The 23756-nt window shown below is 41.7% G+C and overlaps 1 protein-coding gene and 1 non-coding gene across 3 annotated transcripts in view; one reads left to right on the top strand and one right to left on the bottom strand.

Annotated features, from left to right (window-relative positions):
• The window catches only part of MTUS1 (microtubule associated scaffold protein 1), a 187131-nt gene that overhangs the window by 156220 nt on the left and 7155 nt on the right, over nucleotides 1–23756 (bottom strand). The window lies entirely within an intron of this gene.
• TRNAS-GCU (transfer RNA serine (anticodon GCU)) lies at nucleotides 10773–10844 on the top strand. Its single transcript has one exon. It is a non-coding gene; the product is annotated as a tRNA-Ser (tRNA).

Raw genomic sequence — 23756 nt, 5'->3', positions numbered from 1 at the left:
GAACAGGCTTCTAGGCAGGCATCCATAAAAGGAGGTGCTTAGCTTCCTACCGAGCCTCCAAACCTTTCAGCATCACTGTCTGACTTTTTTGGTTTTGTTTCTGCCACATCACAAAGCTTGTGGGATCTTAATTCCCCAACCAGGGATTGAACCCAGAAGCATGGCAGTGAAAGTGCAATTTTTAACCACTGGACCACCAGGGAGGTCCCAGCACCACTACTGAATTATTTCCAGATCAAAGCTGAAGCAACTAGCTCTACATGGAACACTCCCACTCAAGGCTCACTTCAAAAGAAACTCTTTCTTCAGGGTTAAACAAATCTCAGCTTGACTGCATGGCTGAGAGAATAAGTGCTTTGAATAAACCACCTGTATTTTACACATGTCTCAGGCACAATGCTTGTAATAAGTAAGCATTCAATAAATGTTGGCTGTAAATGAGGCTTTCTCAGCTATCCATTACATATCCCTCAGAGGTGACGGATCAAAGCTAAGAAGTGGTAAACAACTATTTTTAATATCTAAACACAAATATAAGCACCCCAGGTGGCTCAGTGGTAAAGAATTCACCTGCCAATGCAGGAGACGCGAGTTTGATCCCTGGGTTGGGAAGATTCCCTAGAGGAGGAAATGGCAACCCACCTCAGTATTCTCACCTGGAGAATCCCATGGACTAAAGAGCCTGGCGGGTTACAGTTCATAGAGTTGCAAAGAGTTGGACACCCCTGAGCAATTAATCACGCAAACACAAATACAAAAAACAGATACATATAATAACTCTCTGCCAGCCTCCTCGTTTTTTTTTCCAAGTAACTTTTTTGGATTATTTTAAAACTTTCTATTTTATATTGGAGTACAGCTGATTTAACAATGCTGTGATAATTTCAGGTGAACTGCAAAGGGACTCAGCCATACATATCCATGTACTCATTCCCCCTGAAACTCCCCTCCCATCCAGGCTGCCACATCACACTGAGCAGAGTTCCCTTTGGAATTCAACTCCAACAGTGATAAAAATGGCTTTTATGTAATCTTACTTGAAATATAAAACTTCGAGGGTGGGATCAAGTCACAACAATCCCCTTTGTCCGACAACAGCCCCCTTGACTCCCTAAAGTGGCCCCACTCTACAAACTGGTCCTGGTTAAGACACCAACCCTCAAACAGGGCCAGATTCTGTCTTCCAAACCTGCACACGGATTTGAAAGAGTCCAGCAGAGTGGGTCCATGGAATTCCCTAGAACTGAGAAGCCGATCAAGCCAAGCTTCTGCAGAGTTAGCCCCCTTTCTCCCTGCACCCAGAAGCAGAGGAAGCGAGTGTCTGCAGAAAAAAGTAGCTTTGTCCCAAGAGAAGCAGAAATGAAAGCAATGAGGGACCGGCCCTGACTTGGTTCCCAACAGCTGCCTTGACACATGAGTTGTGAGCAACTCCCCACACCCTTATGAAGCCTATCTGGTTTCTGTCTCGGTTCACCTGGATTGATTTCTATTACTTCCAATTAAGAGTCTTAAGTAAACTGTTGCCAAGAATTTGTCATAGGGGAGGCCAGAGGATTTTCAGTGTATTTTCTACAACTGACTTAGAAGCAACCTAAATGTGAACAAGGGACTGATGAGAAAATTACAGTAGAGTAACTCAATGAAATACAACCATTTTTACCTATGCAGTGTACAAACAACTAGGGAAAATGTGCATTTTATGATTAAAGTCATATAAAATATATAGTAAAAGAACACGAGAAGATGAATATGTTAGATGTGAGTGTGGGGGGTGAGTACAGGGCTATGGGGTACTGATGCTGTTTTAATATGCTGTCTGTGTTATTATTAAGACCAGAAGGAAAAAATTTAATAATTTCCCCAAATTAGAAGTAAACACAAATGTTGATAGATGAATAAAATATCTGCAGTACATCCATATAATGAAACAACACTCAGCAATAAAAAAGTATGGCTTCCTGGTGACTCAGATAGTAAAGAACCCACCTGCCAATGCAGACCTGGGTTCGATCCCTGGATCGGGAAGAGTCCCCTGGAGAAGGAAATGGCAACCCACTCCAGTATTCTTGTCTGGGAAACCCCACAGACAGAGGAGCCTGGCGGGCTACAGTCCACAGGGTCACAAAGAGTCAGACAGGAGCAAGCTATAAATAAATCATACCTCAGTAAATCTAACTTTAAAGTAAATACAATACTGAGCTTGGAGACCAAAACTATGGGCGCAACTCTAAGAGAGCTCTTTTCTAGACATTCATTCATCCGATTTGTCAAGTGCCCATCATGTGCCAAACATGCTGCTAGGTGTGTGAACCAAATAGACAAAAGGGTGAACAAAAGAGACACACAAAATCACACAACTATTCAGAAATTGTGGTCAATGAAGAAAGACATTGATATTCTGGTTGCTATTACAGGGGGTCTCCGAGCAAGTCCCATGTGTAGGTGAGACCTGAAAAGCTAGTAGCAGCTAAGGAAGCAAAGGACAGAAAGGGTCTTTATATTTATATATGTATATATATAATTTAAATATTGATTTATTTAGTTGCACAGGGGCTCAGCTGTGGCACTTGGGGTCTTTAGTTGTGGCATGTGGGATCTAGTTCCCTGACCAGGGATCGAACCCGGGCCCCTTGCACTGGGACGGCTGAGTCTTAGCCACTGGACCACCAGGGAAGCCCCCATGAAAGTCTTAATGTAGTACTTATGTAGTACACTACATAAGAATGTAGTGTCTTATCAGCAGTCAACAGCAACTCAACTGTTTAAATATCAAGTGTGATTCTATTTCAATGTGATGCAGAATGGGGCCTCTGAAGTAAGAGGCCCGGCCAAGGAAGCTCTTAAAACAGCACTAAGGGCAGTGGTCAATATAAAGAAGTGTTTGGGGACTTAGGGGCCCTCAAAGAGAATTGCGGTGCCTCCACCCATTGTCAACACTCCAAAAATGATTAACAGAATGCACACATTTCTCTGAAATGAGGTTGCCTAACTAAATCTCAGATTCTGGTGGTGTTTTAATTGATTTTTATTTGGAGTATAATTTCTTACAACGTTGGGTTAGCTTCTGCTGTACAACATCATGAGTCAGGTATATGTATACCTATATCCCTTCTCTTTTGAGCCTCCCTCACATGCACCCCCTCATCCCACCCCTCGAGGTTGTCAGACAGCTATACAGCAGCCTCCCACTAGCGATCCATTCTACACGAGAGGATATGCACATCAGTGCTCCTCTCCCAAGTCGGCCCACCCTCGCCCGCCCCCACCGTGTCCACAGGTTTGCTCTCTACGTCTGCCTCTCTGACATTCCCACTCTGGAAATAGGTTCAGCAGTATCTTTTTTCTAGATTCCACGTATTCTGGTGCTTTAAAGTAATGTGTTGTACTTGTTTTTACTTTTGGCTAAATTTGACCATGGTTTGCTAAAGCTTATCAAAGATTCTAAATGACAACTACACACACACAAACACACAACTTACCAAAAAGTGAACAAAAGTGTTCTCGGGCCGGTAAACACAACTCTTCACCCACCCTAGGGTTCAAATTCAAGACACCTCCTTCACATGACTTCAGACGCATTGCTCTGTCTGCATCCTCTGAAAGTCACAGGCTGCTTCTTGGCAAATGCCTCTGCTGGATTCTTCTCTGGCCAACCCCCCACCCCACCCCCATATTGGGAGTAAGGCAGGGCTCAGCCCCTTAACCCCTTCTCTTCCCAACTCATGGTCTTATTATTTAGTAAATACTTTCTGTTGGATAACAACTCCCACAAGCATATATCTCTAGCCCTGATCTTTCTCTAAAGCTCCAGATTTTAATATCCAGTTGTCAAGTCAACACCTACATTTGCTTATCTAATAGGCATCTCAAACTTCCTACAAGACAACTCTGGGCTTGTAGACCTCCCCCCAGCTTCCTTCTTGCCCCACTCTCTGTAAAGACACTACAATGCAACCCCACTAACTACACCGAAAACCCAGTTGTCATTCTTCATCTCCCCTCCCACCCCAATAGTCATTCCTAAAGAGGAAAGAGGCTACCTCCGAAATATTCAGTACATCCCAAATGCAGCCACTTCTCACCTTCACTATTACCCCAGGTCCAAGTCACTACTGTCTCTCTGCTGAACTAGATGAGCAAATCAAATTAGCCTCTTGCCTCCTTTCAATACATTCTCCACAAAGTGACCAAAATGATCCTTCTGAATGTGTCACCTCGTGCAAATCCTCTCCCAAAGCTCTCTATGGCCTCTTATCAACACTTAGGAGGAAACACAGACCCACTGATCTAGAACAACAATTAGCAACAGGTTAGCCTTTGTGCTAAACGTGAGAAGTATCTTCAAAAAGCAAGGGAGCTCTCACTGTGGCCCCCCCAAAAGATGATACGGTCTAAACTAAACAGTCAACTTGGGCTTCTCTGGTGGCTCGGCGATGAAGAACCCGCCTGCCAATTCAGGAAGACGCAGGAAACGTGAGTTCCATCCCTGGGTCGGGAAGATCCCCTGGAGAAGGAAATGGCAACCCACTCCAGTGTTCTTGCCTGGAGAATTCCATGGACAGAGGAGTCTGGAGGGTTATAAATAATAGGGTCACAAAGGGTCAGACACGACTGGGTGATAAAAAGCCAACTCTGAGACAGAGTGGAAGAATCCTTGAAAATAAATGACCACCCATTCCTAAATCAGTGTGGGGAACTCCCTGGTGGGGCAGTGGCTACAACTTGTCACTTTTCACTGCCAAGGGCCCAGGTTCAATCCCTGGCCAGAGAACCAGGATCCCCAAGCCGTGTGGCATGATTTAGAAAGAAGTTAAATAAAACCTAAATCAATAAGTATGTCTTCAAACAAAATATTCTCCATCTCTTCCCATTGTTATTGTTTAGTCACTAAGTCATGTCCAACTCTTTGTGACCCCATGGATTTCCCAGGCAAAGAATATGGAGGGGGTTGCCATTTCTTTCTCCAGGGGATCTTCCTGACTCAGGAATCAAACTTAGGTTTCCTGGTGTTCACCGTTGAACCACCAGGGAAGCCCCTTCACCATTCAGTCCTCGACAACTACCTGAAGGCTGGGAGGAAAAAGGTGTTCTTGGCCTTTCAAAGACTGATTGTTTGTCAAGTGATACGGTTTCACCTTAAATTAAACATAGAAGTCTCTAAAATAACTACTAAGATTTTTATACTTCATACCCAAACACAAACTAGCTACCTTTTTGAAAAGATTCTTCTGTGTCTCACTTTGAGACTGAAGTTTCTTCAAGCTCACGTGACTTCAACATAAAATGCGCACCAAAGAGTTATGAGTAAGTGTGTTAAACAATCCTCCCAGAAACTTCCATTTAAAATGTACAGGTCTTTGTCTCAGTGATCTGTTGTCTGCAAGTTTTCAGACAATGCTCCACATTGTGGCCCCAGAGCAGGAAACAAGGCACGTTACTGTTTCCATTCCTCTAAACTACTGTGACTAACATTAAAAACAAAGTATTTTCTTGCAAATGAGAAACATCAAGAAATACATCTCACTAAGCCCCGCCTCATAAAAAGATAGCCTCCAATATTTCCCTTTTTCCAGGATTTTTAAGCAGTCAATCACTAACACCGCTACCTCCCCCCACTCGAGTCAGCAGAACACTCGCCCTCCCTACACTTTTCACACCTGTCTTCAGACACACACCCTGCCCCCCATGACTGCTCCTTTCGGGATCTTCTCCTGGCAGCAGGAAGGGAGCAGTGGCTCTGTGCCATTGACTCTCTCCTTTTTTATATTGGGACTATTTTTAGGGCAGCAGCCCCTCTCTGATTCTGGACTTGGCCCTGGATCATCAGGAGGCCAAGTCCTTAGAGAGAAACCCTGCAGAAGCCAGGCAAGTCTCGGGAGGATTAGCGACACTCCTCTGCTAACGCAGCAAGAATCCGAGGGCCCTGCAAAGGCGAACGGCCTCCACGCATAGTGAGGTCATGACCTTTACAGTCCAACCCTCCCCAGCACTGCCTCCAGTGGGCCTGACCAAAGCTGGGCTCCTTTTCGAAGTGTGCAACCCATAATGCCCACTATTTCATCAGGTTAAAAAGAAAAAGAAGAAGAAAGGCTGAAAGATCTCCTACTCTTATGAGAATTTTAACACATGTGAAAAAAAAAAAAAAAAAACACATGTGCCAGGAAAAAAAAATTTTTTTTTTTATATCTTTTGGCCATGCCATGAAGTAAGTGGGATCTTAGTTTCCTGACCAGGGATCGAACCTTCACCTTCTGCAGTGGAAGCATGGTGTCTTAACCACTGGACCACCAGCGAAGTCCCTGTGGCAGGAAATTTTAAACTCAGTGACGATTTTTTTTTTTCCTGAAATAATCACATCCAGCAAGCAGCAAGCTGGAGACTTTAGATTTGTGTAACAGCCTTGGGAACAGGTAGGTATGGATAAAAATATTCTAAGAAAGTTTTACTCACCTTTCAAAAAAAGAATATTATACCAAGACAGTAGAGTAAGTTAAATATCCCTTTGCACTATTTATAAAAATAACCATATACTATAACTTCTGTAATTGGAACAGAGCTGCCAGAAACACTAAATATATCTGATGATAAAAGACTGCACCATTTACTACTACACCTCCATAAAAGATAGCTACTTACAGCCACTATGGAAAACAGTGTGGAGATTTCTTTAAAAACTGGAAATAGAACTGCCATATGACCCAGCAATACCACTTCTGGGCATACACACTGAGGAATCTAGATCTGAAAGAGACACGTGCACCCCAATGTTCATCGCAGCACTGTTTATAATAGCCAGGACATGGAAACAACCTAGATGCCCATCAGCAGATGAATGGATAAGGAAGCTATGGTACATATACACCATGGAATATTACTCAGCCGTTAAAAAGAATTCATTTGAATCAGTTCTAATGAGATGGATGAAACTGGAGCCCATTATACAGAGTGAGGTGAGCCAGAAAGATAAAGAACATTACAGTATACTAACACATATATACGGAATTTAGAAAGATGGTAACAATGGCCCTATATGCAGGGCAGAAGAAGAGACGCAGAAGTACAGAACAGACTTTTGAACTCTGTGGGAGAAGGGGAGGGTGGGATGTTTCGAAAGAACAGCATGTATATTTTCTGTGGTGAAACAGACCACCAGCCCAGGTGGGAGGCATGAGTCAAGTGCTCGGGCCTGTTGGGCTGGGAAGATCCAGAGGAATCGGGTGGAGAGGGAGGTGGGATGGGAGACCGGGATGGGGAATTCGTGTAACTCTATGGCTGATTCACATCAATGTATAACAAAACCCACTGAAAAATAAAAAAATTAAAAAAAAAAAAAATAAATAAATGAAAATTTTAAAAAAAAAAAAAAAAAAAAAGATAGCTACGGTAACATGAGTTTCAAGCTAAGTGGTTGGTTGGTTTTTCCACCTCACTACTAAAATAAAGCATTAAAAACCTCAAACTAGACTTGAAGGTTTTAACAACAGAAATTTCAAGGGAGAACCCATACAAAAAATACAGGGGAAAACACATTTCTGTATTTTACCTTGTACCTCTCCTGCAAGGACACCAGGCCTCATCAAAATTCATCTCTTTCATTCACCCCCAACTTGGATGTTCTAAAGAAATGCGAATATTTTCTGAACCCACAGTGTTAAATATTTGCTCTTCAAATTTCTACTGCTAACATTAAATGTAGACCTCATGAATATGTCAAGAATAACATGTTAGGCTCTAGTATTTAAGAAGACAACAGGGCAGCCTGACACTGTGCTTCAGATCCAGGGAAGAATGAAGAGTCAGTCGGGGGTCCTGGCCACGGCACTTAGCATCGCTTACTGGGGGTCTCCAGCCCTGCAGGGAAGCATCCTCCCCTCCTTCAGGCCCAGGACAGCTGAATGCTGGAATTGACCAGGAGAACAAAGGAATACAACGTGAACCTCAGGATGTGAGAAACCCAGCCAGGTCCCCTCCTTTACCCTCATAAGCAGAACAAAACCTTCAGTTCAGTTCAGTTCAGTTCAGTCGCTCACTCGTGTCCGACTCTTTGCGACCCTATGAACCACAGCACACCAGACCTCCCTGTCCATCACCAACTCCCGGAGTTTACTCAGTCCATCGAGTCGGTGATGCCATCCTGCCATCTCATCCTCTGTCGTCCACTTCTCCTCCTGCCCCCAATCCCTCCCAGCATCAGGATCTTTTCCAATGAGTCAGCTCTTCGCATGAGGTGGCCAAAGTACTGGAGTTTCAGCTTCAGCATCAGTCCTTCCAATGAACACCCAGGACTGATCTCCTTTAGGATGGACTGGTTGGATCTCCTTGCAGTCCAAGGGACTTTCAAGAGTCTTCTCCAACACCACAGTTCAAAAGCATCAACTTTTCGGTGCTCAGCTTTCTTCACAGTCCAACTCTCACATCCATACATGACCACTGGAAAAACCATAGCCTTGACCAGACGGACCTTTGTTGGCAAAGTAATGTCTCTGCTTTTTAATGCTGTCTAGATGGTCATAACTTTCCTTCCAAGGAGTAAGTGTCTCTTAATTTCATGGCTGCAATCACCATCTGCAGTGATTTTGGAGCCCAGAAAATAAAGTCAGCCACCGGCTCCACTGTTTCCCCCTCTATTTGCCATGAAGTGATGGGACCAGATGCCATGATCTTAGTTTTCTGAATGTTGAGCTTAAAGCCAACTTTTTCATTCTCCTCTTTCACTTTCATCAAGAGGCTTTTTAGTTTCTCTTAACTTTCTGCCATAAGGGTGGTGTCATCTGCATATCTGAGGTTATTGATATTTCTCCCGGCAATATTGATTCCAGCTGGTGCTTCTTCCAGCCCAGCGTTTCTCATCATGTACTCTGCATATAAGTTAAACAAGCAGGGTGACAATATACAGCCTTGACATACTCCTTTTCCTATTTGGAACCAGTCTGTTGTTCCATGTCTAGTTCTAACTGTTGCTTCCTGACCTGCATACAGGTTTTCTTAAGAGGACCACAATTGACTACTTTTGGCATTTGTCAGATAGGAGTATAGAGGGAGCCTATTCTTAGACTCTGTCCTCCAGAAACTTGGAAAAATAAATGGTGTAATTGAAAAACAAAAAAGACATTGAATATGCATATTGTTGTGCTAAAAACTTCCCAAGTACCTCAGAGGTAAAGAATCCACCTGCCAATGCAGGAGATGTGAGAGATATGAGTTTGATCTCTGGATCAGGAAGATCCTCTGGAGTAGGAAATGGCAACCCACTCCAGTATTCTTGCATGGAGAATCCCATGGACAGAGGAGCCTGGGAGGTTACAGTTCACAGGCTCACAATAGAATCAGACACAACTTAGTGACTTAACAACAAACTGTTGTCCTATAGAAGTACTTGGAAATTCACAAATCTGGCTGTTTAGCTTTATATTTCTAACGCGAACTGTTTAATACCAAGGCTTCAGCTCCATGAAAATGGTCCAAATTCAGCTCCCAACTGAATGATAGCCAGAGTGATCGTGACAAAATTTAAATCATCAGTACCTGAGAGTCAGTCGAGACAGAAACCTCGCAGTAAGTATCCTCAGCAATCAATTCTCAGCAGATATAACTCACTAATATAACTCCAGCCTCAATGGCAACCTGAAACTCAGTTCTGGCCAACATGCTATAAACTGACTGAGGCCAAGACCACTGCTTCCCTTCACACAGATCCATGATGGCAAGACAGGCTGGTTTGGAGTTGAAAGGCAGAGATGGAGGTAATGAAGATTTGCACTTAAAGATAGGAGAGGATTCCTAGAGATGGAAAGAGCAACCCACTTCAGTATTCTTGCCTGGGAAAATCCCACGGACAGAGGAACCTGGCAGGCTACAGTTCATGGCATCACAAAGAGTTGGGGATACAACTTAGTAATTGAACAACAACACACAATCAGGCAGACTGTGATTTGGGGAAATAGCTCTTGATGGAAATGTGGCATCAAATGGAGAGTGCAGTGACCTAGCAATATGGAATACAGAGTTTTGTAAGAAATTAAAATTTGTGTATAGACTAATAGGTGCAAATGTGCAAACAATGAAGTCCGTGGTTAAGGAAGAAAAAAAAAAAATAGGAGAGGATTGCTCCACAAAATAGTATTTGTGAAATTCAACATTCCAATTTAAGTGAAGAATTCCAGTATCCACTCATGCCTTTCTCTAAGTGACTGTAAACCTCTGTATAAAACATTTTAATCAGAATTACATAAAATAACACCACTCTTTTAGGATACTGACCTCCTAGTTTAGCTGTTATAAACAAGAGAGCAGTGTAGTTGAACTTAATCCACATTTACAGTAGAGACTAATTCTGTAATTCTGTTCGCCACAATTACATAAATGTAAGATATTTTAGTTACCAATCTAAACCTTAACCAATTTCCTTACTATTTTCTTACTATTAGAGACTTTCAAGCATGAAATATTTCTTATGTGATTTTTATTATATTCAAAAGCCTCCAACTAGCTACCAAAAAGATAAAAGAACCCATACAAGGGTAGTAGAACAGTCCTAAGTACTAAGTGAGGCTCAGTTACTTCACGTACCATCCTGCCAGTTTCCTCGTCCCGGCTATTAAGAGAGCTTTTACTAAAAGAGCTGTCGTTCATTCAACAAAATGCATTACTTGTTTACCATGCACCAGCTGCTCTGCTAGGGACACGATGGTGAAGACAGTCCCTGTTCTAGAAGCAAAGGACAAATAAATAATTACAAAAATTACAGGGGACTTCCCTGATGGTCTAGGGCTTCCCTGGTGGCTCAGACGGTAAAGCGTCTGCCTGCTATGCAGGAGACCTGGGTTCGATCCCTGGGTTGGGAAGATCCTCTGGAGAAGGAAATGGCAACCCATTCCAGTACTCTTGCTTGGAAAATTCCTTGGATGGAGGAGCCTGGTAGGCTACAGTCCAGGGGTTACAAAGAGTTGGGCGCAACTGAGCGACTTCACTTTTCCTTTCCCTGATGGTCCAGTGGTTAAGACTCTCAGCTTTTGCTGCAAGGGGCATGGGTTCAATGGCTCGGCCAAACAGTAAAAACATTTTCTAAAAACTGCAAAATGACACAGCCTGAGGGAACCTGAAGGATGGGCTCCGCTGCTGTGGACCTGGAGGGCATGGTTAAGTGTAGCTCTGTGGAGAAGGGGAAGCTTGGGCTGAAGATAAGGAACAGGTCAGCAAGAGCTTGTTGACCTTTCAGATTTCATGGACAAGTGAAAATTTCCTCTCCGAAGATCTGGAGAGACAACATGGGGAAGCCAGTTTTAAATTTTGCCCCTAAAGACACTTCAGACAAAGTAACTTTTTACAACACATTCAGTTCAGTTGCTCAGTCATGTCCAACTCTTTGCAACCCCGTGAACCACAGCACGCCAGACCTCCCTGTCCATCACCAACTCCTGGAGTCCACCCAAACCCATGTCCATCGAGTCGGTGATGCCATCCTGCCATCTCAGCCTATGTCGTCCCCTTCTCCTCCTGCCCCCAATGCCTCCCAGCATCAGGGTCGTTTCAATGAGTCAGCTCTTCGCATGAGGTGGCCAAAGTACTGGAGTTTCAACTTCAGCATCAGTCCTTCCAATGAATATTCAGGACTGATCTCCTTTAGGATGGACTGGTTGGTTTTCCTTGCAGTCCAAGGGACTCTCAAGAGTCTTCCCCAACACCACAGTTCAAAAGCATCAATTCTTAACCAGTTTTCCCAGCACCACTTGTTAAAGAGATTGTCTTTTTTCCATTGTATATCCTTGCCTCCTTTGTCAAAGATAAGCTGTCCATAGGTTCGTGGATTTATCTCTGGGCTTTCTATTCTGTTCCATTGATCTATATTTCTGTCTTTGTGCCAGTACCATACTGTCTTGATGACTGTGGCTTTGTAGTAGAGTCTGAAGTCAGGCAGGTTGATTCCTCCAGTTCCATTCTTCTTTCTCAAGATTACTTTGGCTATTCGAGGTTTTTTGTATTTCCATACAAATTGTGAAATTATTTGTTCTAATTCTGTGAAAAATACCGTTGGTAGCTTGATAGGGATTGCATTGAATCTATAGATTGCTTTGGGTAGAATAGCCATTTTGACAATATTGATTCTTCCAATCCATGAACACGGTATGTTTCTCCAACTGTTTGTGTCCTCTTTGATTTCTTTCATCAGTGTTTTATAGTTTTCTATGTATAGGTCTTTTGTTTCTTTAGGTAGATATACTCCTAAGTATTTTATTCTTTTTGTTGCAATGGTGAATGGTATTGTTTCCTTAATTTCTCTTTCTGTTTTTTCATTGTTAGTGTATAGGAATGCAAGGGATTTCTGTGTGTTAATTTTATATCCTGCAACTTTACTATATTCATTAATTAGCTCTAGTTAACCACTTGTAAAAGAATGAAACTAGAACACTTCCTAACACCATACACAAAAATAAACTCAAAATGGATTAAAGATCTAAATGTAAGACCAGAAACTATAAAACTCCTAGAGGAGAACATAGGCAAAACACTCTCCGACATAAATCACAGCAAGATCTTCTATGACCCACCTCCCAGAATATTGGAAATAAAAGCAAAAATAAACAAATGGGACTTAATGAAAATTAAAAGCTTTTGCACAACAAAGGAAACTATAAGTAAGGTGAAAAGACAGCCCTCAGATTGGGAGAAAATAATAACAAATGAGGAAACAGACAAAGGATTAATCTCAAAAATATACAAGCAACTCCTGAAGCTCAATTCCAGAAAAATAAACGACCCAATCAAAAAATGGGCCAAAGAACTAAACAGACATTTCTCCAAAGAAGACATACAGATGGCTAACAAACACATGAAAAGATGCTCAACATCACTCATCATCAGAGAAATGCAAATCAAAACCACAATGAGGTACCATTACACGCCAGTCAGGATGGCTGCTATGCAAAAGTCTACAAGCAATAAATGCTGGAGAGGGTGTGGAGAAAAGGGAACCCTCTTACACTGTTGGTGGGAATGCAAACTAGTACAGCCACTATGGAAAACAGTGTGGAGATTTCTTAAAAAACTGGAAATAGAACTGCCATATGACCCAGCAATACCACTTCTGGGCATACACACTGAGGAATCCAGATCTGAAAGAGACACGTGCACCCCAATGTTCATCGCAGCACTGTTTATAATAGCCAGGACATGGAAGCAACCTAGATGCCCATCAGCAGATGAATGGATAAGGAAGCTGTGGTACATATACACCATGGAATATTACTCAGCCGTTAAAAAGAATTCATTTGAATCAGTTCTAATGAGATGGATGAAACTGGAGCCCATTATACAGAGTGAAGTAAGTCAGAAAGATAAAGAACATTACAGTATACTAACACATATATACGGAATTTAGATAGATGGTGGCGATAACCCTATATGCAAAACAGAAAAAGAGACACAGAAATACAGAACAGACTTTTGAACTCTGGGGGAGAACGTGAGGGTGGGATGTTTTGAAAGAACCGCATGTATATTATCTATGGTGAAACGGACCACCAGCCCAGGTGGGATACATGAGTCAGGTGCTCGGGCCTGGTGCACTGGGAGGACCCTGAGGAGTCGGGTGGGGAGGGAGGTGGGAGGGGGGATCGGGATGGGGAATACATGTAACTATATGGCTGATTCATGTCAATGTATGACAAAACCCACTGAAATGTAAAGTGATTGGCCTCCAACTAATAAAATAATATTAAAAAAAAAAAAAAAAAAAAAAAAAAAAGCATCAATTCTTCAGTGCTCAGCTTTCTTTATAGTTCAACTCTCACATCCATACATGACCACTGGAAAAACCGTAGCCTTGACTAGATGGACCTTTGTTGGCAAAGTAATGTCTCTGCTTTTTAATGCTGTCTAGGTTGGCCATAACTTTCCTTCCAGGGAGAAAGCGTCTTTTAATTTCATGGCTGCAATCACCATCTGCAGTGATTTTGGAGCCCAGAAAAATAAAGTCAGCCACTGTCTCCACTGTTTCCCCATCTATTTGCCATGAAGTGATGAAACCGGATGCCATGATCTTAGTTTTCTGAATGTTGAGCTTTAAGCCAACTTTTTCACTCTCCTCTTTCACTTTCTAAAGAGATTATATAAAAGGACATTTTAACACCAAAATGAAGGGCATATGTAATTGTAGAACATTATTTTAGTTTAGACTATATGAATTAGCTTTATGAAAATCTTAGTATGTCCCATTTTTTTTTTCCACTTCATCATTTCATAGTAGACATTTTGTCCCCAGGCACACCTGGTTCATAAATACTCACTTGGCACCCCTGAGCCCACTGAAAAAGGCAGTAAGGAAGAAGAGGGAGGGTGCCCACTGGGCCACAGGCAGTCGATGCCCACTCTCCAAGAAAACTGAAGAGGAGGACAAGAGAGAGACTCACGCAAAAGAAACTACTGAGACAGCCAGTGGATCGGAAAGGCCTGGGAGCCCTCGAAGAAGGGTCAGTGTATGCCCCAGTCCTTCACTAGAAGCCCATACAGAGACCAAGAAGCCGGCACACACACAAAAGCCCCATGGGCTCCGCGCAGACAGAGGCATTTCAAGACTGTCCAAGGTGAGCTACTTCTGCAGAGACCAAGAGCTTGGCAGGAAGACCTGGACCAGACAGCCTCCCCTGTTGCTATGACGACATGAGGCTGTACCGCTCCTCCAGGACCAGGAACCATCCCATAAGCAGGTGTATGGGGGAGGGAGGAAAACGACCCTAGAGAAAGCAGCCCTGGAGAGAATGCCTGCCCTGACCAAACTTAAATCTTGAAGTTACGGCTACATTTCATCATTGGCATCTATGCTAACGACGGGAACGGCTCATCGTCAGGAACACAGGAAGCACACACGAGAGAATCCCATTCAGGCCAGTACACATCCCGAAGTTCGTATTACTCAGGGACTCGCCCACCTCAAGCCAGCGCAGACTGTTTTGTATCAGGGGTGCACTTCTCAGAAAGAAAATCAAAATAGAACTGTTTAAAGACTCTCTTCAAAGAAAATGACAAGCATTGTGGAGTGAGGCTGACCTAACAGCTGAAAAACGGAGGCTTTTGAATGTCAGAAGACGTGAGACAGAAAAGGTTGTGTAAACACAGTATCCAGCACACCGAGAAACTGACAAGCGGGGACTGCTTCTCCCTGACACGCTGTCAAGTCCTTCTCGTCCGCCCACAGCCAGCAGTGTGCGGCCAAGCTGGGGGGAGGCGGCTACCTCTTCCGTGGGTCAAGATAACACGGCAGTGCACGGCACTTGGAAGTCCTAACGTGTTCTCACAGTCATCTGCCCAGCTGATAGTCCCCTGGGTCAGACAGGTCCCATGACAGTCACCTCCTTCCCACCCCGAGCCTTTTCAGATGTTAAATCTGAGGCTTCCAGTCATCCAGTACCTTGCCCAAGAAACAAAGTTAATAAATAGCAGTGGATATTAAAGCCAGTCCAAATGTGTCCTCAATCTCTTTCCAAACTCTCCTTTTCACAGGAATAAAATCAACTAACATTTATGGATGTGCGAGTTGGACCACAAAGAAGGCTGAACACCAAAGAACTGATACTTTGGAACTGTGGTGCTGGAGAAGGCTCTTGAGAGTTCCTTGGACGAGAGATCAAACCAAACAACCCCTAAAGGAAATCAATCCTCAATATTCATTGGAAGGACTGATGCTGAAGCTCCTGTACTTTGGTCACCTGTTACGAAGAGCTGACTCACTGGAAGAGACCCTGATGCTAGGAAAGACTGAAGGCAGGAGAAGAAGGGGTGGCAGAGGATGAGAAGGCTGGATGGCATCGACTCAAGGGACATGAGTTTGAGCAAACTCCAGGAGATGGTGAAGGACAGGGAAGCCTGGCTTGCTGAAGTCCTTGAGGTCGCAAAGAGTCAGACACAGCTGAGCGACTGAACAACAACGAACAAATACAGCTACAGACCCATAGCTGCCTACACACAGAAGGCAGGCGTTATTCATGGAGAGCTCCCACATTTACTCAGCAACTGGGTTACCTACCTTGGGCAAGCCAAAAATAATCTTGGCCACATTTTCCTCATCTGTAAAAACTGATACAACAATAATATTCCATCCCATAGGATTGTTGAAAGAATTCTGTGAAAGTTTTAGAAACTTTCTAACTCACACACAACTGTTAGCTGCCATTGTTATAATGTCAACAACCCTGTAAAACAAGCATGATTATAATCCTCACTTTACTAATGACCAAAGTTTAGCAACTTGTTCACGTGGTTGAAAGAACTTTCTGGGAGTGATGGACACGTTCTCTACCTTGATTACTATTGGCTACACAAGTGCGTACCTGTGAAAACTTATAACTGTACACTGAAGCTAAATGCATTTTAATTTTATTCCAATTAAAAATTTTTTTCACAGATCACATGACCAACAAACAGCAGTAAGTATTCCAGAACACATCCACTCATTCAGGTTGGAACAGAGACGTTCTCCTGGTTCTTATTCTATAATCCACTTTCTGACTAATCCTTCCTACCCAGTTGAAAACCTGAATGCCGACTATACCCACAGCCATTTCGTCTGATCTCGAGGACATCAAACCCACTCTACTTATGCAGCTACATGAAAAAGAAAGGAATTAGATCTCGAGGACGTCAAACCCACTCTACTTATGCAGCTACATGAAAAAGAAAGGAATTAGAACATTCTTTGACACCATACACAAAACTAAACTCAAAATGGATTAAAGATCTACATGTAAGACCAGAGACAATAAAACTCTTAGAGAAAAACAGGCAGAACACTGACATAAATTGTAGCCATATTGCTGATCTACCTCCTAGAGTGATGGAAATAAAACCCAAAACAAACAAACGAGACCTAAGTATACTCAAAATCTCTTGCACAGCAAAGGAAACCATAAACAAAATGAAAAGACAACTCACAGAATGAGAGAAACTATTTGCAAACAATATGACCAATAAGGGATTAGTCTCCAAAATTTACGAACATCTCATATAGCTCATTAAAAAAAAAAAAAGCCAGTTAAAAAAAAAAATGAACAGAAGACCTAAATAGACATTTCTCCAAAGAAGACATACAGATGGTCGAAAGGCACATGAAAAGATGCTCAACATTGCTAATTATTAGAGAAATGCAGTCAAAACTACAATGAGATTAGCACCTCACACCAGTTAGAAAGGCCATCATCAAAAAATCTGCAAACAATAAATGCTGTTTATTTATTCCTTTTCTCCACCCTCCTTCACTGTTGGTGGGAATATAAGGTACAGCCACTATGGAGAACAGTATGGAGGTTCCTTAAAAAAACTGAAAATAGAGCTACCATATGATCCAGCAATCTCACTCTTGAGCATATATCCAGAGAAAAACATGGTTTAAAAGGATGCATGCATCCCAGTTTTCACTGCAGCACTATTTACAGTAGCCAAGACATAGAAGCAACCTAAATGCTCATCAGCAGGTGAATGAATAAAGAAGATGTGGTACCTATATGCAATGGAATATTACTTGGCCCTTAAAAAGAATAGAATTATGCCATTTGTAGCAATATGGATGGCTCTGGAGATTATCATACTGTGTGAAGTCAGTCAGTAAAAAGCAAATATCATAGGATATCACATATTTGCAGAATCTTAAAAAAAAAAGATACAAATAAACTTACTTACAAAACAGAAACAAACTCAGACTTAAAAAACAAACTTGAGGTTACCAGGGGAGGAAGGATGGGGGAATGCAAAGACGGGGAGTTTGCGACTGACATGGATACACTGCTGTGTTTAAAATAAAATGCCTTTCCATGGGGGGGGGGGGGGGAATGATGCTTTTCCTGGTTCTTGTTCTATAATCCACTCTCCAATTAATCCTTCCTATTCAACTGAAAACTTAAATGCTCCTTGAATAGAATTTGTATCCTACTGTTGCATGTAAACTGTATAAATCTTAATTATGCTGAATTGGTTTATAGTGCTTTTCAGGTCTACTATATCCTTCTATTTTTCTGCATATTCATTCTATTAATTTTTGAATTTGAAACTCCACTAAATATCTAAATTTATTTACTTTACAAAATAATTGTAATATACAATGGAACTATATGTGGTTTTGCTTGGCATTTTCCAAGTCTCCCATAAATATGTTAACATACTTTCATAATTTAAAAAATTAAAAAGAGGGGGAAAAGTGAATGCTGATGACACCCCCTATCCTTTTGGTCTGATTTCATGGACATCAAATCTGCTCTATACTTATTCAGATATTTACATTTTACTGTTAACTTCCCACCGTATTACATAGACTTCCTAGAGGAGAGGTCTCTGGCAATGATCCTACAGGGCATTACAGGTCTAGACCTCAACAGTCACCTTAAACATGCAAGTCAGGTCCATGGACTAGGTGCCTACAACCCAGATAAACAGGTCCCCAAGAATCTAAAATACCAACTCTCAGTCTAAGTCAGCATCTCTTCAACATTCTGGGGGGGTCAACTAAACATAAGGCACTCTTCTAAGTATTCCTGATAAGGGAAGGAAATGAAATTAAATTCTTGGTTTGTGGCTATTTCATCATAGTGGAGATAACTTTCAGAATCCCATCAAAAAGTGAGCCTTTTCATCAAAATCAGTAAAACGAGTCAGAGCAATAAGTCAATTTCACAGGAGCAATGAGCCAGCACACAAAGGCCTGTTTCTACTCAAGTAACTAAAACCAAACCACCACTTACCCACAGTGCCTATCAAGGGCCACTGGCAAGGTTTGTACAATTGGGTTAGAGAAATAATTTGATGTAAAAACTTTGCATTCTGTTTTTAAATTATGTATAGTTACTTACAGAAATTATCAGCAGAAAATAGCACAGGTTGTTTCAGGAAAATAAGGATAGACCAGGTGCACAGGGCAAAGTTCAAAACTAAAATAACTATCTTTTCCTGAAAGTGTTAGATGAGGGACTTTCCTGATGGTCCAGTGGTTAAGACTCCACACTTTGAACGCAAGGGATGCAGGTTCAATTCCTAGTCAGGGAACTAAGATCCCATGTACAGTGCAGTGCAGCAAAAAAAAAAAATTAACTAATTTTAAAAATGATATTTCCCTGGCAGTCCAGTGGCTAGGAAGCCGTGCTCCCACTGCAGCAGGCACAGGTTCAATCCCTGGTCAGGGAACTAAGATCCCACATGCCAAGGAGGCAAAAAAATAAAAACTAAGTATCAAATGACCATAAAGAGGGACTTGTTTAGAATTTTTCAGACACTTGCCATATCTTTTCAAAGTTCACTTGGCAAAAAGGAAATAATTTTCCATCTGAATCATGCCAAGACCAACTGAAAAATGCCATTATGTGCATTTACTTGCAATTACGCAAGTCCGCACCTTACAAGTTGGTATCTTCCAACCTACATTAAATATCAGCTTCCTGTAGCCTTTACTGGAGAATGATAATGCGTGGTGAGCTTTCCACTAGCAAATAAGAGTGTTTAAACAGAACGTCCTGTATGTACACCGCTAACTCACAGGAGCGGCCCGGGATGAGCCAACCTCCCTGAAGGAGCCTACTCTCCAAGTCCTAACACCAGGCATTCTTTAGAAGTCATTTTGGTAATAAGAACTGTTGACCTTTAGGGCTAGAAACCCTGGCTGATACCCAGGGTGAAACTGTGGTTTTATGGGACATTCTCTTCCCGGTTCTGAATGACAACAGGCCTTACCTCCTAGTTAAATTTCTATCTGGGATTAATTCCATCTGCCCAAGAATTACTTGCCTCCAAATAGCTTAAAATAAGGAAATAAGATTCAAAATTTCCATGGGGGAAAAAAAACGTTTCAGAAAAACAAATATTGGACATTCCTGGTGGTCCAGTGATTAAGACTTCACCTTTCAATGCAGGGGTTGCAGGTTCCTGGCTGGGGAGCTAAGATCCCTCATGCTTTGAGACCAAAAAATAAAATAAAAACAGAAGAAATACTGTAACAAACTCAATAATGACTTAAAAAAAAATTAGTCCCTATTCAGCATACATGAACTTGCATTACCATCTATAAAATGGGTATACTTTACAATGTATTGTTGTACAGTCAAATGATTCAGATGATTGTTCAAAGGGATCTAAGTAGGTTCTTTTTTTAAAAAGCAGCCTGAAAACTATAAATTCTTATAGAAATGTGATCTATTGTGGTAATAGTCTGCAACTGTAAATTTTCCATTTGTGCTACTAATCAGAATGGCTTACAAGACTTAACATTCTGTTTTATCTTCTGTGGCTAGAAAATGGAAGAACAAATTGTAATTCTAAGCTATGCCATCTAAAATTTTACATATCCAAACTACCATGTGCCTTTGATCCCATTTCAGCAGCAGTGTGAAGAAAATGCTAGCAACAGTAATGTGTTACTCCTTACAGTATTAGCAGGAGTCAAGTAGCAGTATCATATGCGGAGCGGGGAATGCGCCAGGAGGGAAGACCAGTTCCCAGTCCTGGTTCCACAGCTTACTCATCATAACACAAAACATTTACGCGATGAGTTCCGCCTCTTGATTTCCTCAGGTATAAAACAGAGCTCCACTCACATGCCTTGTCCACCTCACAGGGTGGATGTGATAACTGAATGAAAACGTCTTTAATATCATGCCTACAAGTTACTTTCCAAAAACATATGGTGTTTTATTTCACTTTTCTGAAAGATGAAAATTGAGCATTGCCTCAGTAATTATATATGATTGCTAACATTTTAAAACCAAAACCCTTAAACATGACTGTTGTTGGACTAAGTAACACGTTAAAAATTAGATCAGAGGGTGGCAGTACTTTAAAATCCACAAGTATTTTTTTCTGGTTCAAAGTGATGACTCAATTCTGAGTGCTTTTAGAATGTGCTGACAACAAACTGGCAACGTTATGAACAGATTTTGCAAAGATCAAAGTATATAATTTTTAAAAATGCATCTCAAATAATTAAAAAAAAAAAAAAAAACTAGCAACTCGACTCAATGCAAACTTCCAAGAAAACCAAGAGGTGACAAAGGTGGAGTTGAAGGAAAAGTTGTCTCAGCTGGTACTGGTACAAACCGATTTGTTTTAAGGAAGAGGGAAAGTCATTTCAGGCTCCTGTTCCTGGAATTTAATTCTCTACAGAGAGCCCCAGAGGATGCAAGCAACACCCCCAAAGCTGAGTGGAAAAAAATGAATGAAACTTCCTAGTCATGAATTAGAAGAGGTTTAAAATAAGAAGCAAAGGAAGATTGTTAGCATTTCTTTATACCTTCCATGTATCAGGCCCTGTGGTGAGTATTATCCCCACCATCCTGAGGAGGTAGCCGGGGTGAAAAGGTGATTGAGTAACTTAACCAGAGCCTCGCAGCTCAGGCTCAAACGCTACTTGGTCAAGTCTGCACCCTCTCTATTACATCCCTGTGCCAAATGTTCTGGGTATCAGTAACATTTTTTCCAGTTCTATAACAAAGTATGCCCCCAAGGTTTCATAAAGGACATCAGGGTGAACAAAATGTAGCTCAAGGTTGAAATGCCTCTATTTGTTTTATTTTCCCAATTTTAATAAAAAACATGAGGAAGCAGAGAAAAGCAGTACTCTGGCCTGGAGGCTTCTACAAGTAGAAAATAATTTTCACCTGATTATATACCTATAAAGTTATAAACTTTAAATAGTGTAACAAGATATAACCAACATTTTCTAACATAGTAGTCACATCTTCAATATAAAATCACTTAAAGTGTTTCATAAAAAGAGAAATGCAGGATTTTTCCTATCTCCATTCCCTTTTCATTGACTAGACTCACTCTTCTCATACTGTAATCAAAACGGATTAGTGAATCCTTCTGCATAGCTGTCATATTTAGTATCTCCATAAAGTAACATCAGACAGTAAGCATTAAAAAATTAAATAGTTGAGAGTATTAAATTCAATAAGCAGCAATTCTAGTGAATGATCAAAAAGTTCCACAGAAATGCAAAACTACTCTGCAACAAATCTTATTAAATGTAGTAAGAGAAACAATCCCAGACTGAAAATTCATCTAAATCCCTCTTCATAATGTAAATACATATTTCCCCAGACAAGAAACAGTCCAAGTCTCTATTCATGAGAAACTGTCAACTTGAGGCTGTCTGCCCAAATGGAGAATGGAATAAAAAGGATCACAGGAGGCATTAACTCTGCGCAAGTATTTGCACGTGGGTATGCCAGATGTTCTGAGAACAGCACCTCATAATAGACAGAATTATAACTCCGAAGGAACAGGAGCCACACACCTTCCGCTCTATTTTACCCATCAACCCTGAATATTCATTGGAAGGATTGATGCTGAAGCTCTAATACTTTGGCAACCTGATGCAAAGAGCCGACTCATTTGAAAAGACCCTGATGCCGGGCGAGAGGAGGCAGCGGCAGCAGAAGATGAGATGGTCAGATCGCATCACTGACTCAATGGCTATGAATCTGAGCAAACTCCAGGAGACAGTGGAAGACAGGGGATACAGGATAGTGAAGGACAGGGGACCTGGTGTGCTGCAGTCTATGGGGTTGCAAAGAGTCACAGACACAGTGACTGAACGACAACAATCTAACGGTACAGTCTTCCAGAGGGACACGAAGCCACAGGTTGAGCTGGGTTGAGTGTATCACAGTGAATTGAGGGGATGGAGCACCAGCAGAAGACAAGGAGGAAAGTCAAGAAAAGCAGTGAGGACACTAATGTCTCGGGCTTAAAAGATCCTCTAGGAGCTATGACTAACTGAAGAAAGAATTTCAAACTCCCATGCCATCAGAGTTCAGAACTCTGAATGATTTATTCCAGGCTACATCTGATACAGATAATTATTAAAAATACAATTCTACCCAGCATCATAAGGTTTTAGCCCCTATCCTCAAGAAGCTCACAAGATGTAATAAAAAGATACAGGAAAAGGTCACTAAAAGATTATCCAGAGGAAGTGAGTGAAACCACAGACTGTAGTGCTAAGCATCTTTTGGTCAGAAGGAAAAGAATAAGAGTGAGTAAGGATCAGGAGTCGTTAGATAACTAAAAATGTCAAAGAAGCTTTATGTGTACCAAAATTCGGTCAAGGTAGTAAGCAGAATTTCCCATGTATGGCACAGTGGTAATGAGCCGAGAGAACACGTCTGGGAACCTGAACACTTACTAACATTTCCAAAACAGCCCTTTTTACAATGGTGGAAGCCTTCTTGAACTGACTCCTATGAGAACTGTGGCCAGTTTTGTTTTTTTCCATATCTACCCTGTACAATGTTTGTTTGGCCCATAGAAAGTTCTCAACATATGGTTTAAGGCAGAAGAAAATCAAACGTAAGATTCCAACAGGAAGGATTGTTACTCATGTCTTTTTCCACCACTTAACAAATCGAAATATAATCCTAATGATACACTATATATAGATGGCCTGATTCTATATAGGATCTAACCAGAGGAGCCAATAAAACAGGTGCTTTTTTTCTTGGTAAACAGAAAAATTTACCCTTTGTAACCCATTTCTCCCATTTTTTGAAGCTTATTATTTATTTAGGGTTGCGCTGGGTCTCTGTTGTGGTGTGGGGCTTCTGATTGCGGTGACTTCTCTTGCTGCGGAGCAGTCTCTAGAGCCCAGGCTCAGTAGTTGTGGCACAGGGGCTTAGTTGCTTGGCACGTGGAATCCTCCTGGACCAGGAATCGAACCCGCATCTCCTGACCTGGCAGGTGGACTCCCACCCACTATACCACCAGGGAAGTCCCTCTCCCATTTT

Source organism: Muntiacus reevesi, chromosome 10 (assembly GCF_963930625.1).
Source record: "Muntiacus reevesi chromosome 10, mMunRee1.1, whole genome shotgun sequence".
Taxonomy (NCBI): domain Eukaryota; kingdom Metazoa; phylum Chordata; class Mammalia; order Artiodactyla; family Cervidae; genus Muntiacus; species Muntiacus reevesi.
Note: the sequence above shows the minus strand (reverse complement) of the source record. Positions and strands in the feature narration are given on the sequence as shown.